This window comes from Ziziphus jujuba, chromosome 11 (genome assembly GCF_031755915.1).
Source record: "Ziziphus jujuba cultivar Dongzao chromosome 11, ASM3175591v1".
NCBI lineage: Eukaryota > Viridiplantae > Streptophyta > Magnoliopsida > Rosales > Rhamnaceae > Ziziphus > Ziziphus jujuba.
This window is the reverse complement of record NC_083389.1, coordinates 6,375,916-6,393,929: the sequence shown is the minus strand read 5'-3', so window position 1 is coordinate 6,393,929 and position 18,014 is coordinate 6,375,916. Positions and strand designations below refer to the sequence as shown.

The 18,014-nt window shown below is 32.3% G+C and overlaps 2 long non-coding RNA genes across 9 annotated transcripts; one reads left to right on the top strand and one right to left on the bottom strand.

The window, feature by feature from the left end:
- The first annotated feature begins 563 nt into the window (after positions 1-563).
- On the top strand, positions 564-4,893 carry LOC125419454 (uncharacterized). 6 transcript variants are annotated; one of them, XR_009634883.1, is made up of 5 exons: positions 564-724; positions 960-1,097; positions 1,938-2,066; positions 3,164-3,947; positions 4,385-4,893. It is a non-coding gene; the product is annotated as an uncharacterized LOC125419454 (long non-coding RNA). The 6 variants fall into 6 exon arrangements; XR_009634881.1 differs by adding an exon at positions 4,228-4,291 and having other exon boundaries at positions 1,938-3,947; XR_009634880.1 differs by lacking the exon at positions 1,938-2,066 and having other exon boundaries at positions 3,745-3,947.
- A 4,771-nt stretch (positions 4,894-9,664) lies between these two features.
- LOC107435368 (uncharacterized) lies at positions 9,665-12,397 on the bottom strand. Of its 3 annotated transcripts, none has more exons than XR_009634924.1 (3): positions 11,762-12,151; positions 10,208-11,305; positions 9,665-9,951 (listed from the first exon to the last, which is right to left on the bottom strand). It is a non-coding gene; the product is annotated as an uncharacterized LOC107435368 (long non-coding RNA). The 3 variants fall into 3 exon arrangements; XR_007238482.2 differs by having other exon boundaries at positions 9,665-11,045; positions 11,204-11,305; positions 11,762-12,129; XR_009634923.1 differs by having other exon boundaries at positions 9,665-11,305; positions 11,762-12,397.
- Positions 12,398-18,014: the final 5,617 nt, after the last annotated feature.

The window sequence follows — 18,014 nt, the reverse complement described above, 5'->3', positions numbered from 1 at the left end:
TATATATATATGTATATACAATGTAAATAAAAATTAAGCAATCGGAGTCCATTTTTACAAAAAAATAGTGATAGAGTTGAATATCTCATGGTTTATATTACAAAAAATAAGCATGTTTTCGTTTTAGAATTTAATTTACTGTAAAAAAAAAAAGTTTGATTTTAATCTCATTGGTAGAGTGACAATCATTTTGGCAATTGGTAGGGTGATAATCATAGTATGACAATATGCGGGTTTTGCATTGAAAAAATAATTTCTATTTTTTTTTTAAAGAAAATTAATTTCTAAATTATGTATTCATTTCTGATTTGCTCCGTGGATCTAACTTTCTACAACCCAATGGGCTTTTTTTATTGAGAAACATCCACTGGGCTTATAAGCCTCGAAACTCTTAAGCCCTTTGACCTTTTAAAGCGGGGAATTTGGCACAATACCCCACTTTTAGAGGGGTTAATGAAATATACCATTTTCATTTTAAATTTTTTTGTTTTACCTTTTTATTTTTCAATATATCCAAATTATCTTTTTGAAAAGTGCCATAGATGAAGCACGAAGAAAAGAGGAAGAGAAAGTGAGAGAAAATGGCAAAGCAACTATTGGAGAGTGCTTCAAGAGGAGGGACGAGTGGAGGAAGCACCCTAGGCTCACCAATCAGCTCCGCCATGCCCTTCCTGGTTTTGGCCTCAGAGTCGTTGCCTTAGGCGTCTACCTAGACGGTGAGCAGGTCTACAACAAACTCCTTGCTCCTTCCGCCTCCTCTTCTTCTTCTTCTTCTCATCACTCCTCCCATTCCTTTGTTTCTCACTAACTCACTGAGACAACTAAAACAACAACCTCATCCAATTTTCATTTTGTTTTCACAAATTTTTATTTTTTATTTTTTTGGTTTCTTTCCCATTTGGATCCTAAACAGAATTCGAAGCGGTTATTAAAAATTTCCTTTTTCCACATTTTCTCAGCAACCAAACGTACCATCTAAAGATTGAATTCATCAAAACCATCATCGATTTTTGGTGCAAACTTTGAATTCGAATCTTCGAAACCGAAAATGATGCTGAATCTTGGAAAATCTCTCACTGAGCAATGAGTTACAGAAGGTAATCTTTATGTTTGGTAAGATTTGCATTTCAAGCCGTTTTTTTAGTTTATATATTTTTTGTGATCAAAGTTCCATAGTCAATCAGTCATCGCCTTTCATGTTTAATGCTGTATATATATATATATATATATATATATATAAATATATATTCTGAATTTGCTGAAACTATTGCAGTTGTATCTTATTGGTTTTCTTTGCATTTGAATTTATGGTTTGCTTCAGTGAATTTTGATGAAAATAATCTTTTCTGTTACACAATGTACGAGCTTGAACTTTACAATTTGGCCAATACTTAAATCTTGGTTAATTAATAACCCATAAGTAGGTAAAAAATGCATCTATGAATTGCTTTGTCGGATAGTCTATTCTATGAATTTACATGACATCCATCAGTAATTTTTAAAAATTGAGACTAATCTGGGCTTAAGAATTATTAAACATTATGTTTAATTTCTGGTTTTGGAAGATAATTGTTTTCACTAGATGTTAGGGATAAGAAGCACCCAGTTATCTTAGACTTCTTAGTGAGATAAGGACCATTAAGGATGTGGTTTCTATGAGCATTGTCACACAAAGCAAGGTCATCCCAATTATATGATAACGTCTTGCGTCAGCTTCTAACATTTACCTTATCCCTTTTGTTTCTTCCTCCAAAACATGGTTTTCTTCATTCAAGAAAAAGGATTAAACAATGCCTTTGTTTGTTACCATGAAATGTTAATATTAAATTTATGATAAATTTTGCTATATATAATTATATAATCTGGCTTTTGGTTGTAGTTTTTCCTGTTATTTTAAATCCCTTTTCATTGGTTCAGCCAATTCCACTCTTTGTTAGTTTTAAAAGGCAATGTACCCTGGTGGTTATACTATAGAAGTTACAAGCTTATCTCCAAAAGCAACAAAAAAGGATATTTATGATTTTTTTCACTTATTGTGGTGTAACTGAGGATGTGGAAATCATCAGGTAGAGTCCTTCTGCACAATTTCTAATTACTAATTATGATTCCTTTTCCTCGAGTGAAATCTGCAAAATGATGGTTTGGTCATTGATTATATATGAATTTATTGTTCATAAACTCATCAAATTGTTTGGATGTTATTTGGTTTGAAAGTGGTCAAAAGATAAGAATCTTTTCTGGAATTTATATTACAATTATTTAATTTCCTTTTTTTCTTTTGTCATTTTAAATATCCATATGTCAATTAGTCCATTTGAGTGTCTTGTAAAAGCTAATTTATTCCATAAGACCCTTGCTTTAATGGATTTCTAAAGGTATATGTGGAGAATATAAAATATTTTTCTATATGTGGAGAATATAAGATATTTTTCTTTCCATCATTTGGTCAAGAGGCTAAAGCTAATATTACTGAGAAGTTCATATTCTAAAATGAGATTGAAATGTAAACATAATAGAAATTTTAACTTTTTCATGAAAGCATGTTAGGAATTGTCTTCTCTTTCTTTATCCTTTTTTTTTTCAATAAAATTCAAACTCCAAGCATGGCAATAAGTTGGGAAATTGTTTCATTATTCAATATTAATGTGATGGTTAATAATGCTCCTAACGAACAATAACTTCCTCAAGACGGTTTATTTCCACATGTAATTATCAATGTCAGACTAAGAAGACAAGATCAAAATTTGAATCTTATCTGTATAAAAGCTGAAACTTCATGGAGAAATTTCCAAATTATCATTGCTTTCCTTTGCCACCTTTGCCCAAAAAAAAAAAAAAAAAAAGGCACACTTGAATGCCTTCTATTATATAGATTCTACAATTTTATGTCCTCATAAATTACGTGCTGTAGAAATGATTCCAGATTATGATCCATGTAGGGAGGTAACTATCCATCCAGTGCCATATTTCCTTTCAAATTCTTATTAACACAAAAGGGTCCTCTCTGTCCCAATATAATTTTAGAAGACCTTTTATTTGTTTGTTTCTCTTTACAGGTTAGATTCAATTGAGTGGTTATTTTTAGCCTTTTCTAACTTGCTACTCTGCACATGTGCGTAAATTGTATGTTGGTATAATTGAGTTATTGGTTTGCTGGAAATAGGTCTGGTGAGTATGCCTATACTGCATATGTGACATTCAAAGATGCTTATGCTTTGGAAACCACTATCTTGCTTAGTATACCTTGTTGTTTACACTCGTCTAAAATGAGTACTCATCTACATGAGCTAAGAAAATAAAATTGTGAGGGTATAACTGAACAGTCAGTCCCCTTGCCTTTCCTCTCATTCATTTTTGTACAATGGCGTAGAAAATAAACAAAGAATTTTTGGGTTTTTAGTTCTAGTCTATTTTCCACTTTTTCTTCTTCTTCTTTTTTTTTTTTTTTTTCATGTTCTTTTACACCAGTGCTTTCAAATGAAATCCATTTATTGATGACTGATGATTTATGGATTTCTCATAGCAATCCCACTTCAAAGGTTTCGAGCCTATAGTATAACAAAGTTTAGTTTTCATTAGGTGTTAATATTCCCCTTGAATTGAATTGTTGAATTGTTAAGTATTTTTAACATCAACTCTTTAATTTGACGAGATTGCTATTGATTGGAGATATGGTGGATCAATTGATTTGCTTTCTCTTTCCTTAATTCCTTGTAATGATATGCCGGGGTGCAACCATTGTAGATCAGCGAGTATGCATAACACATTAAGGAATATAAACGGATGAAGATGATTGTTGGAATAGTAGTCCATGGAACCATGAGGGCAATAGTGGTTCATTGGTAACAAATCAATAGAAATAATTTCCATTGGATGGGAAAGATGGGTGCATCACTTCACAAGTCTTCGAGAGGACAGGCAATAGGTTAAAACCTCCATACCTTATGGTAAAATCTGTTTTCAATATCCTTTTATTCTGCTTTTATCTTGTGTATACACTTATTTATATGGTGAAAATTGGACACTAAATTTTGTAGCTTGAGCATGTTTCATTCTAATATAAAGAGAAGTCTACCTCTTATTTCTTACATGTACTTTTCTCTTGATTATTTATTAGCATGCATTTCTTCCTCCATATTCGAAGTACAATTTGTTTGTACTTTATGTCTTGTCTCCACTGTCTTCTTAGTGTTTACTCATTGAATTTATCTTTTAAGCATATCTTAGTTATGTAGCCCTTGTTTGGGATGTTTGGATATGGAGGACCTATTGCATCTATGCATCTAGGAAGGTATGAGTTGCACCTTCATTTGTGTCCTCATTCTGATTGAATATTCCTAAATGTTTAGTTTTACCTTTTTTTCATTTCACTGTCTTGTCATAGGCATGCGCTTTTTCTTCGAAGACAAAGAATTCCAAGAAAGTATAAACGTTACATCTTGAGAGAGAAGCCTTACTCGGTAGTTCTGACAGTGAACATACTTGGACGATAGTTAAGTTGCATACTAGTTTCTTGATCTGTCAGAGGGCCATATTTTTTAATGCTTTTATCTGATTTCTCTTACATCTTTGCAATAGAACCACCCAACGGTTTTCAATCTCTTGTACTAATGGACAACTTCATTTCCATTTTAGACTGATGGTGGTATCAAAAATCCCTCAAAAGCTGAAATTAGGGACACACCCCATGGAGAACTACTCTGTTTCTATTATTTTATACTTTTGGCATGGTCAAATTGAGACAGTATGTGTATCAAATAAATTTATTAAGATGTATACTTTTGTAGGAGCCGTAATATTCTCTAGGAGCTGTAATATTCTCTAGTTTTTATTCATAAAACACTTGTACAATTTCCTCTTGCTAATTCAGATTTTGTTTTTAGTTTTTGTACATGATTCTAGTGTCAATATGATGTATAAGGATCCAATTTTATTATTAAATTCTTCACATCATTTGATATGTGGAAAAGCAATAAATAAGAAGGATGATAATTTAAATGGATGGTAATTGAGTTCTCAAATATTGGCTTTCTAGTTTCTGACCATTAGAACTTGTTTGAATGGTATGCATTGAAATGTAGTTAGTTTTAGATTGTAAAATGTGATTCCCAGCTTGCAAGCTTATTCCAATCACTTTTACATTAATGGCTCCATGGTAGTATGTCCAAGCTTATTCCAATCACTTTTACATTAATGGCTCCATGGTAGTATGTCCAAACGAGAGTTGTTAGGAGGGAATTAATTGTGCACTTGTGGAAACTATTTAAATAAATGGATATGAAAGTGTAAAATAAATGTAACAGTTTCCCATTTCTCATCTACCCTCATTTCTCATTAACTGTCGAATAAAGTGGAAAATATTAAAACAATTTTTTTTACCATCTCTCATTTCTCATCTACCCTTATTAACTTCTATCCCTCTCTCTTACTCTCCCTGCTACCACATTAAATGAATCCTGTGTGTCTTCCTCTCTCTTTCTCTTTTGTTGGTTACGTACCTTTCAGCCTTTCTTTGCATTGACGAACATTGCAGAAAACACAATACCACCTTCAGTTCAGTTCACTCTCCCTGCATACCCCCAGCCTTTTGTGATAACAACAAGATTAAAAATCTTCATTGTGGAGCCCATACACTTCAAAAGGGTGTAATCAAATTGTACGTTTCTGCGGATCAGAGTTTAAAAATTTTTTGGTATGTGTATATATACATATATATATATATATATATATATATATATATATATATATATATATATATATATATATATATATATATATATATATATATGTGTGTGTGTGTGTGCAGATATGTATACATTTTTCCCTTATATTGGATTCATTGTTTGTCACATTTTGACATGATATATAAGTGTAAGTTCTATGTTGGTGCTATTTTATGTAAAATAATCCATAAATGGTTTGGAAATTTCCATTTGAAAATTACAACCTTTGTTTGTTACATACGGTCCATCAGTAATTATGAAACACTTGCTTGTTGGAAAATTTAACGGCGGTTCCATCGGAATAGTTAATTTTTCTATTTTCTAAAAGCAAACCGATTGGACAATCGAATTTGTCCACTTCTCTAATGTTATTGTAAACAAATGACATGCTAAATGTAACTATATTTATGATGTTTAACAAAATAATCCACAGAACACCACATTGTCAACATTGCACCATTCAAGCTAACGTTATGTTATGATTTAGCACATATGCCACAGATTTGACATCTTAATCTACTTGATCTACTATGTCTGTCAAGAGTATCTATTCTACTAGGTGTTAATATGCAGCATTTAAACAGCATTTGTACTCATTTACATAAAATGCATTAGTATTTTATCTTTACTCATTTACTGAAAATGCATTTGTATTTGTATTTAAAATGCTATTCCACTAGGCGTTAATAACATAATTGTTTAGCTTATTTTCTGTATTCATTTACTGAAAATGCATTTGTATTTTTTCATTACTTTTGCTTCAGGATTATAGTTAAACCTTCCAGCAAAGATTCTACGATTGCAATTATTTTTAGTCATACGACCTCACGAATTACCACAAGCTTGTGACAAGTAGATACTTAGTATGTTTTGAATTGGTAAACCCTTTGTGCTCAATGTCATAAATTTCAGTTTTACTGTTCTATGATGGAATATGGAGTGTATGTTCTGAAGGTACCTGGAGATACCAACGTCAAAGAACGAAGATTATACGTATCAAAAGGAATTGTACATTGGCAGAACTTGAAGATGTTGTCTACAACGCTCTCAACTTAGATTCTACACAACATCAATTAATCTTCAAGTTAATATACCATGTGTGTTTGTCATGTGAGCTATATGTTGTGGAAAATGATGAAGACCTATAAAGTTTTATAGAAGAGTATAGTTCACACAGACCTCAAGACAGATCTCCACTTATTGCTGATATGTTATCCAGGGTTCTACAGAGTATTAATACTACTGGATGTGTTGTGAATAGGATACCTACAAGTTCAGGATTTATGACTATTGCCCCACTATCTGCAGTTCCCGAGACAGCTATTTGTACCTCTGATGCTGACATGCAGTCCCCAGTGACCGAACTTCATGTGCCGGAAACTCAATCTGGATTCTCTGAAAATCAAATTTGTGAAAACAATGTGCAATCTGTGGAACATGATCATGATAATGAGCGTTTCGACATTAATGATATGAATGAATATCGTGAACATGATTATGATCAAGATGAACAATTTGAGGTTGAGGTCAACACTGATCGTAGTGAAGATGGGTTACGAGACATTTGTTTGACCCAACATTCGGGACTTTCAGCTGGTGATAGTTGACATGGTGAGTCTCCTTATGGTAGTAGTCCAATTGATAATGTGAATGATGATGTGCTTGCCTCTCCTTGTACCGAAAACCATTTGGACATTCGACAGGATTCTACCGCAACCATGGCTGAACTTAGGGTTAACCATCGCTTCTCATCCGTCAATGCCCATGAAATCATTTGAATCAACCAACTCCTTGCGAGTAAGAATGTGTTACAGAAGAAGATTAGTCTTTATGCACTAAGGAGAAATTTTGAATTCAAGGTCAAGAAGTCAGATAGATTCCGATATGAGGTTGTATGTGCAAAAGACAATTGCATGTGGCAAATGCGTGCTACCAAACTACATGGTGATAATACAGAGGCCTTTATGATTAGGGCCTTCAAGGATGAGCATATTTGCTCTTTAAATATCATGAAAAGGGATCATCGTCAAGCAACAAGTTCAGTTATCGGAGACATCATCCAGCCAACGTTTGATGGGATTTCAAGGCAATACAAACCTCGAGATATCATGCATGACATTCGCTCTAATTACGGAGTAAACATAAGCTACAACAAAGCATGGGCCGCTAAAGAAGTTGCACTATCAGGTTTGTGGGGCACGCCAGAAGATTCATATGCAAAACTTCCTTTATGGAGTCATGTTTTGAAGAGCAAAAATCCGAGCACGTTTACTCGAATTGAAACTGACGATCAAAACAGATTTTTATATTTTTTCATGGCATTTGGAGCTAGCATTAGAGGGTTTGAGCATATGCGGAGAGTCGTAGCTGTCGATGGAACTACACTGAAGAATAAATATAGAGGTTTGTTATATATTGCATCATGTTTGGATGGGAACAATCAAATTTATCCACTTGCTTATGGAATAGGCCATGGGGAGACGGATGCGGCTTACACATGGTTTTTTGAGAGCTTTAAAGAAGTTTTGGGGATGATCCGAATATAGTTTTTATATCGGATAAACACAATTCCATCCGACAACTTCAATCATGTGTGTTCCAACCAATAACATGCTAAATATAGCATTATTAATGATAAATTCTGACAAAGTAAGCGATCAAACGGCATTAAAAAATGACAACGTTCAATTTATTTTTGCTTCAAAAAGTACCATAGGTTTCATCGGTAATTACCGAAACCCCTATGGTAATCACATTTTACCAATTTTTTGAGCCCCACAAGTCCCTTTACGTGTGTTAAATGAAAAAACATGCAACATATGGATTATCAAATTATCGTAATGAGAGAAAATCCCAAAATTGCTTAAAAAGCTCTCAAATTGACCGAAAAAATATGATGACTGTAGACCTTCGGTAATTCTCGATAAAATCTTCGGTAACCAACATATACTCTCTGGAAAAATTACCGTAGGTGTCATCGGTAATTACCGAAACCTCAGTGGTAATCACATTTTACCAATGTTATGGCCCCCACAAGTCCCATAATGTGTGTTAAATGCAAAAACATGCAAAATATGGATTCTAAAATTATCCTAAGGAGGGAAATCCCCAAAATCTCTGAAAAAGTTCTCAAATTGGCCAAAAATTTATGATGACTATAGACCTTCGGTAATTCCCGATGAAACCTTCGGTAACCAACATATACCCCCTGGAAAAATCACCGATGGTTTTATCAGGAATTACCGAAACCCCTATGGTAATCACATTTTACCAATTTTTTGGGCCCCACAAGTCCCCTTATGTGTGTTAAATGAAAAACCATGCAAAATATGGATTCTAAAATTATCCTAAGGAGGGAAAAACCCAAAATATCTGAAAAATTTCTCAAATTGGCCAAAAAATTACGATGACTATAGACCTTCGATAATTCCCGATGAAACCTTCGGTAACCAACATATACCGTCTGGAAAAATTACTGATGGTTTCATCGGGAATTACCGAAACCCCTATGGTAATCACATTTGCATCCCTCATATGTTTGACTCATGCAGCCTTGCCTCATTCCTCCGTCACCATGCAATTTTCCAAAGAATCATATACTAATGTAACATGCAAGGTCAGGAAACTATCTAATGACATATTTAACAACCAAAGAATTAAAGAGTGGGCCTTTAAATGACATATTTACCTGGGAAAAAAAAATCAAAGAGTCGTGCAAATTTATGGTTCAAATTATGAATATATTAAATACTCTAAATTATCCAGGATTGTAGAGTTTCATTAATGATGTTTAACTCTCAATATCTGGTTGACATTGAAAATGAAAAGATCGGTTGTTTTTGAAACTTGATTCCCTTAAAAATGGTGATCTATGGAAGGAAGGACCTAATCAACCGTATGATCATTTGTATAAACTAAAAATACCAGAACAAGCATAACAATTATGAGAAATGCATAAAAATTTGATTCCAAGTATCTAGAAGTCCAGCAATACACCAATGGTTACAGTCCATGCGCCTAAAGCCATTATAAAAGCCACGATGTGCATCTTTTCTGAGTTGTGATAGAGTTGTTATGTCCAGCAAATGAACATGTTTTCTCATTCCAGTTAATACATCTTTCACCACATATAATTCCTTGGGCAATCCGCCTCGATAGACTGATCCACTTAGGAGTTTTGTCTTATTTCCACAGTTTGTCACCCCTAGCTCATTCCAATCCCTTGCCACTAAATATGAAAAGGAAAAAAAAAGAAAGAAAAAAAAAAGCATCAGAGAAATTCACGAAATTAATTTTTGGTTTTCAAAAATAAAAAAAATTGGTGATGGGAAAGAAGTAAACTTAATGGTAGTGGGTAAGAGAAATTCCTTGGAAGATGACTTTGGTTTTACTATGATTCATAGTAGAATCCACCCACTTAGCCTATGTTGTCAAACCCTTATGAAAAGCAACCATACAATTCATGTCTTTGAGAGTTTGGTTACCATCTTGAGAATTTAAATGCTCTCTTTCAAGTCCTCAGGAACTAAAGTGAAGGCAATTCATGGCGATGCAGATTGGACAAAATAGGAAAACAAAAGTAGCAGAGAAAAGAAGTTAATCATATGTTTATAGCAACTTCATTAAAAACTCTATGAGCAACAGAGCATTTAAATTCTTTTTTAATCATATGCTTATAGCAATTTCATTAAAAACTCTATAAGCAATAGAGCATTCAAATTATTTTCCTCTTTTGTTTTCTTTTACCTGGTATCACCTCTAACTAGACCCCATTTGTACCCAACAAGGACTGATTCCTTAAAGCCAATATTAAATCCCTCTTGCGCTACAGTTTCTTCTCTTGCTATGAGACTATCGTGATATCACACTCTAGTAATACACCAATTGCTACATGAAATTCACAGAAAGGGTGTGGGGGCAGCGATTATTACTTATAGACAATAATAAAATAAAAAAATCAACCCACAACTTCAATATGTTAAGGAGGGACACTACATCAACCTCATAACCAAGTGCACAAGGATAACAATATGCACCTGACCTAAGGCATTTTCAAGCACATTTTTGGAATTGTAACCAATAGTATGGGTTTCTCAATCTGTAAATATCAGTTTATCATGGAAGTGTTGAGTGCCATTAGCCTGTAATACAAAACCACAAGCAAACTAATACCACATCTCGGCAACCAACCTCAAATTCATAAAATAGGAGTAAGTATAAGACAGTTCACCTATCCTATCCCCAACTGCATATTTGTAATCAACTTGAAAATTAATAATGTTCCACCAGCCAAGCCTAAGAAATTCCAACCTTGGCTGAAAACTAAACAGAAAAAAATTAGGGCAAACTAAACAACATAGATAGTATACCTCATGGTCCATATAGCAGGTATAACATCTTTTTTAAATATTAACTAATTGTAAAAAAAAAAAAAAGTTTACTTATATAATTCACCATAGAACATATAACTAAAAGGATACCATAAGAATCACTTTGGTCACATCGGGCACTTGGCATAAGATCACTTTCTATTTGATGCTGCAAACTTTCCAAGTAAAGCTCCTCTGCACAACTACCGCTCACTTTCATAACCATAAACAAGAAACCAACATAAAATCAAAATGAAGTTATGTAATTAAATTATGATATCTAGCAAGATAGTGAGTGTCATATAAACAAGAAAACAAATGATTCAACATTTGAAGCAGATTTTAACTATAACCGCTTTCAACTTATTCTTCAATTTTGTTTTTTTGGGTTTTCTTTTCTTTCAATTTCCTTTAATATTCTGTTGCAATCAGAAAATTCAACAAACACTCGTGAAGTGTTTCTAACCTTAAAGCAATATAGAAACCGACCCTAAAGCTCACTCATAATATTTAATTACCCCACTAAATTGTATAACCTACTACCACTACTACTACTTGATTTCGACTAGTTTCCTCCATTCCAATCAACGTTTTCGCCTTTCGCCAATCAAGCAAAAACCCAAGCTAAAAAAAAAAAAAAAAAAACAATCAAAATACACAGATCCTTACCTCAAACGCAATTTTTCCTTAATCTTTCATATGTTTGCAAAAGAAGAGGTAAGAGATGCAGGGAGATGGAGCATGGATTTTTTGTTTCTTTCTTAATGAGATTGTGTGTGGGTTTTCTGGGGGATGAAAAAAAATAAAAAAGCAGAGTGCAGAAACTAAAGATTCTGGGTTTCTCGGACTGAAGGAATGAAGAAAGGAAAGTAGAGTAATTTTTTACTTTTCATTGGGGATAAAATGGGAAGCAGGGGCAGATTAAAAAAAACTAAGAAATGAGGGGTATATTTCATTAGAGGCTTTAAAAGAAGGATATTGGGCCAAATTCCTCTTTTAAATGCTCTGTTTGTGTTCGATTTGTTCCAAGGCCCTCTTTTTTTTCTTTTTTTTTTGGATAAATGTTCTATGGCCCTTAACAAATACATATTTTCATTAAATTTTTAATCTTTTATTTTTTTGCAATCCTTTGGTTGGTTTTACTGCCACATATATATAGTTGGCTCTTTGTTTGTTAGGAGTTATTCCTGTTCTATTATTTGTCTGTCTTTGCTTGGACGTGGGCATTTTCAAAGGATCGAATCTGTGCCTTTTATCTTTTTATTCCTTTTCCACATATGGTTTACATGGTTTCTTCTTGTCTTGTCCGACGACTTCCGCGTTCTCTTTCTCTCAATTTTCTCATTCACAAAGTACCATATAATCTTTTCTTCTGTTTAATTTTTCAAAGAAGACTTAGATGGTTGCCTAATGTCTTGCTGCTCAATTAGCTTTGCTAGCTTCCTAATCAAATATTCAACTTTCTTTAGCTTTAATAATGCACAAAATTCAGAAGCTATTGTAAACAAATTCATTTCCTCCACTCAATGCAATCATCAATTCTATTTCTCTTTTGATTAAAATAAATAAATAAATAAATAAACTCTATCTCTCTTTGACAAGAAATAAAAACACAGAAACGACGACGTTCACATTTGATCAATACAAAATTGTATATAGAGTAGGTGAACAGTATCAACTATATGCAACATGTGGAGCACGTACCAGGACTTACAAACAATTGTATGCACCAATTATTTCGTATCAAAAAATTGTTCAACCAAAATGGAACTGTTTGGGGTTCGAGAAAGCACAATGTATGAACGTGGGAATCACTCAGTCAAGAAAAGTTTGGTCTGAATGTGAAGTGTAAGTGTTGAATGTCAGCACAAAATACCCGCAGTTCTTGAGAATTGCCAGTGTGGGACTCCATTCATTGTGGTGTGTCCACGGGCCTCTCTAGGGACCATATTCGTTAGTGATGTTTGGATCACTTTTTTTTATGTGTCGGCCGTGGTCCATGGACCACCTATCTCATTGTTAGAGTTTCAAGGTCCATTTGTGGGCCTGCAAAGACTGCATAAGCTGACTCAGAAGACTTTTATTTTTCTTCTTCTCCTTCTTCAAAGGAGTTTTAAGTTCTTTTTTTACCCCAAAAAAAAAAAAAAAAGGAATTAATTTCTTCTTTTAGAAGATATGAAATTGATTACAGAACAAATTTAAACATGACGAAGTCAAACTGTTTGCAATAATATAAATAATGTCATTGTCTTTTTATCTATGATTTAGATTCATCATTTTTCCAATAACCTCCTAACTTCTATGAGTGTGATGTGCTACCAATTTTTTATTTTTTTTTCCCTAAAGAAAAATCCATAAATTGCTCCACTAATAAATTTTCACATTTTTAAGGTCACTAAAAATTAGCATAGATATCTTATTTATAAATTGAAGGATATATTGGTAATATCTAAATTGAAATGTGTGATATACATTATATATAACAAAACTGACCAAATTCATGTCCTATGCATAGGTAATTTTAGTGCAAGTATGAAGTAGTTTCAGGAAGAATTATACGGTGTGAATAGTTTGCATATGGACTCACCCAAAACAGATATTTTTTGGATGAAAATATCGGTTTTGATATGTATAGTATACAGCAAAGCCGACATTTTCATCCAAAAAGCATTGACTTTGGATGAGTCCGTATGTGGATCCGTCCACACCATAAAAAGACTTGTAGTTTCAAAGGATTAATTAATGAACCTCCTGCTTTTATTCTCTAAACACTTTATTTTATGAGTTTCACACTCCATCTACTACTTCTCTGAACTTGATGGCTGGTCTGTTGGTGTTAGTTTTGTGGCTTTGGCATTTCAGGGAGTACATATATATATATATATATATATATATATATATATATGTGACTTACTATTTAACTCCTTGTAAGTTAATTTATTGACACCTACTACGTCTCTTTTGTCTAAGAAGAAAGTTTTTTTATTTCAGAAAAGGAAATTTACCTTGGTTTGAAAGTTAATTGTTATTTTTTTACTGCTTATTCTGCAATAAACTCTCTTTGTTTTTTCATTGTTCATTTCAATTTTCAATTTCTTCGTTTGGAAGTAATTAGAAGCCCATATGGTGATCCTGTTTTTTGTTTGTTTAAGAAAGGCCAACCTTATCACCAGCCACTGTCATATAATTAATCTGTGTGTGGTTGGTTTTTTCTTTCTTTTCAAATTATGGACCCCTTTCAACTTCCACTCCAAAGTTCTTATTCATATCTTCCTCCCTTCAATCCCTTGTCTCTCTCACTCTCTTTCTCTGGTAAGTCAGATCGGGTAGTTAAAACAATCATAAACCAAGTCACACATCCATTGAAAAAGTTGCTATAACTTGTTCTAAAGCTTAAGCAAACTTCAGACTGTTAAGCAAACTTCAGACTTTGTTCTAAGTATCGAAAAAGCAAGAAACATGAATCGGTAAATACACAGAGCATTTGTTCCTTACACAATCAATGCAATAAATGCATTTCAAGTCAACAATATTCCAGAAGAAGCTGTCGAACATGGTGTTATATATGTACATATATATATATTGATAAACAGTAATGCTAGATTTACCAATATATATAAACATACATATGTGTGCATGTGTGTATATATATATATATATATATATGTATCATGAGAGCAAAATATGTTAATTAAATGATGTGATTGGTGATGTTATAATATATAATTAGATTATTTTTTTAATTTATTTTTTCATATAAAGGTTATTTTATTTATGTTTAAGTTCCATAAATAAGCGAATTAATAACATATTTAATATGTATTATTCTATAAATAAATTTAATAAATATTTTAATAATTGCAGTATTAACCATCGAAAAATTAGAATGGAAAATTTTTAACATCTTGATCCTAAAATCTGAATCTTATAACTAATGGTTATTGTAAATTGATGGTGTTATTATTACAAAGGATCTGCCTGTCAGCCCGTGCTATGGCTTATATTACAAGCCAATTGGAGGTCCGTGAAGCGATCATAATCGGGCAAATAACAATATTTTTGCCAACATATTCATGTTCTGGAAAAAAAAAAAAAAGTGGAGCCAAATTTTAATCGTTTGGATATATATATATATATATATATATATATATATATATATATATATATATATATATATATATGCTTCTTGTGAACAAATACCCCGAAAAAAATTTACCAAAAAAAATAAAAAAAAAAAAGACAAAGAGGTCATGTATGGGCATTAGGCACAAAAGGTCACATGCCTTAGCAAATTGGTGGTGGTTAGTAAACAATTGCCCTCGATCATGTATGCGATACCATTGGGGAATTTTCTTTTATCGTTTTTTTGTGTTATTATGAGCAAATGGGGACCATTTTCCAGGGCAAAAGGATGTTCACAAAGCTTCCCTTTCCAAGGGCTGTAGAACTTCTCAGAAATATCTTTGTCATATGCAAAAATTTAATACGGCTGTGAAATTTTAGTGGCAAATTTTCGATCTTTTTTGCTTGCTTTCTTATGTATACAATACATTTGTTATAGAAAGGAAACAGGACAACAAGAATACTGTGGGGACAACCCAGAAAGCCATATAATTTGTGACAAATGGATGTGTACGAATAATATTATTTTTGATTAAAAAAAAAAAAAAAAAAACCATGGCGGTTTTCATTTGTTGGACCAGGTCAGGTCCGTTACCTGTTATTTTCCCGACATACACACCAAATACGTGTTAGATGTTATTCAGTGCGTTGCATACAGAATATATGCCATTCATTTAATTTCCTGTTTCAAAGCAAAAGCATATTTCATTGAGGAACAATTTCCAATCACATTTTGTCATGTGGCTTATAAATAGATTAAATACTCCAGGGTAATTAAATATTGAGAAAAATAACTTCCAGCAAAAAAAAATATATATATATATATATTGAGAACAATAGCCGGCACCTTCCGCATGGATTAAATTGTGCACATTTGTTGCAATTCAGTTTTATAATATATATGCATATTAATATGATGACCAAAAATATAAAATTTATATATAATATGTTAAGCCCAACCAGCATTTTCATTTATTTTGTTTTTTTAGTTTGTTTTTGTAAATGTATTCTAAAGCGCTTACGAGTACAATCTTTGAAACAATTTGGATATCTAAATTTCGAGTTGTCATTTTGAACACCTAGTTTATAATTATTTGCATTTTTCAAATTCAACTAAAATTGTCACATTGGTCTTTTTAATGATCCCTTAAAGACTCTATGCTTGTCAATGTACACTTTTCAAAGTTGATATTTTTATTTAATACTGAAACTTCAATTTCTACAATTCACATTTGAAATTCAGTTTGACTTTTATTTGATATTTTTATTTAATACTGAAACTTCAATTTCTACAATTCACATTTGAAATTCAGTTTGATTTTTATATCTATCAATTGCTCTTAAATTCTATTATCCACTTTGAAATGAACTTTTGGAAAATCTATCTAAATTCAGTAAAAGTTGTGGGAAAAATAATTCAAAGTGTTGAATCGCATCTGGTGCTGCATCTTGTGCCCTCTAAGGACAGGGAGTTGGTTAGTTGTCTTATCCACACTGCCATTCAAATTAAATATGAAACAAGGACCTTTTGATTTTTCTGCTTCAACTTTATGAAGTTTTAATTTTCAAATTCTACTCAAAACTTCCAAAAGGATTAAAGAGTTCGACAAATTTTGAAGGCTATATCCAGTTTTTACCAGACCAAATTAATTTTCAAGACCTTGTAAGCTAATTACAGCGATAAGTTTTCAAAGAACAATCTATTCTGATAATAGGAGTTTAACGCATTAGGATTCTCCCCCATAATTAACAGAGATGATAAGTTCCACAGATTATCGAATAGGAGTATTTTATTTTGTGATTGCCTTCTTTTAATATTCTTGGCGCATAATTTTTAAAAAAACAAGTTACATACTTTTTAGCATGACACACTTTTCCTATGACTATTCAACATGTGAAAGTAACATAAAGTTATACACAACTTATATTATACGGTTAAAAAAAAAAAAAATTAATTGAGCAAAAGTTTTTCTAATTTTTATAAAATATTGATTAAAGACTTTATAAAATATAAGAACCTTTTAATAGTGTCTGCGTGCTGACTTGGAAAGTTTATTTTGCTAGCAAAAAGAAAAAAAAAAAATTTTTTTTTTTTTGGCTGAAAATTTGATTTATTTGTTGTGGGAATATAGAAGCTGACTTTGAAGGTTCTTCTTTTTTTTTTTTCGCTTGAAGACTTTGAAGGGTTTTTGTGAGGCGTTTATGGATGTCATATGATGTAGAAGTACTGCTATTTGCTAACACAGCATGGGGCCTGCAACCCCATTGAATGTGTCATACTTGTCCAGAAATAACAACGTCCCGCCAACTATTCACACAGCTAACATTCTCTTCCTTTCAAACCTTTTTATTTATTTATAATCCTAATTTCTTCAAAACTTGCGCCATTGCTTGCATTTCCCTACTTTTGTTTGATTTACTCTTCTTCGTATTTAAAACGATAAAGTGGTTTTCACCCAAAAAAAAATAAATGAATAAAAAACAATAAAGTGGTCGTATTTGATGGTGCTCTACGAGTTTCCATGAAATAATTGAGTGGCAAAATTATTATTAATTTTGGGGAAGATTTATAGTTAGATTTAATATAAAAATTTATATATTATGAAATAATAATAATATTATATCTACCACTTTATAGATGAAATTTAAAGAAGAAATAATAGAATGGTAAAAACCACGTTTTGTATTGAGACAACTAAACCTGTAAATACACATACAATGAGTTTATAAAAGGCACCATATCAATCTAACTAAGGTAAATATAAATCAAATATACACTTCTACATAATAACCATTCTAG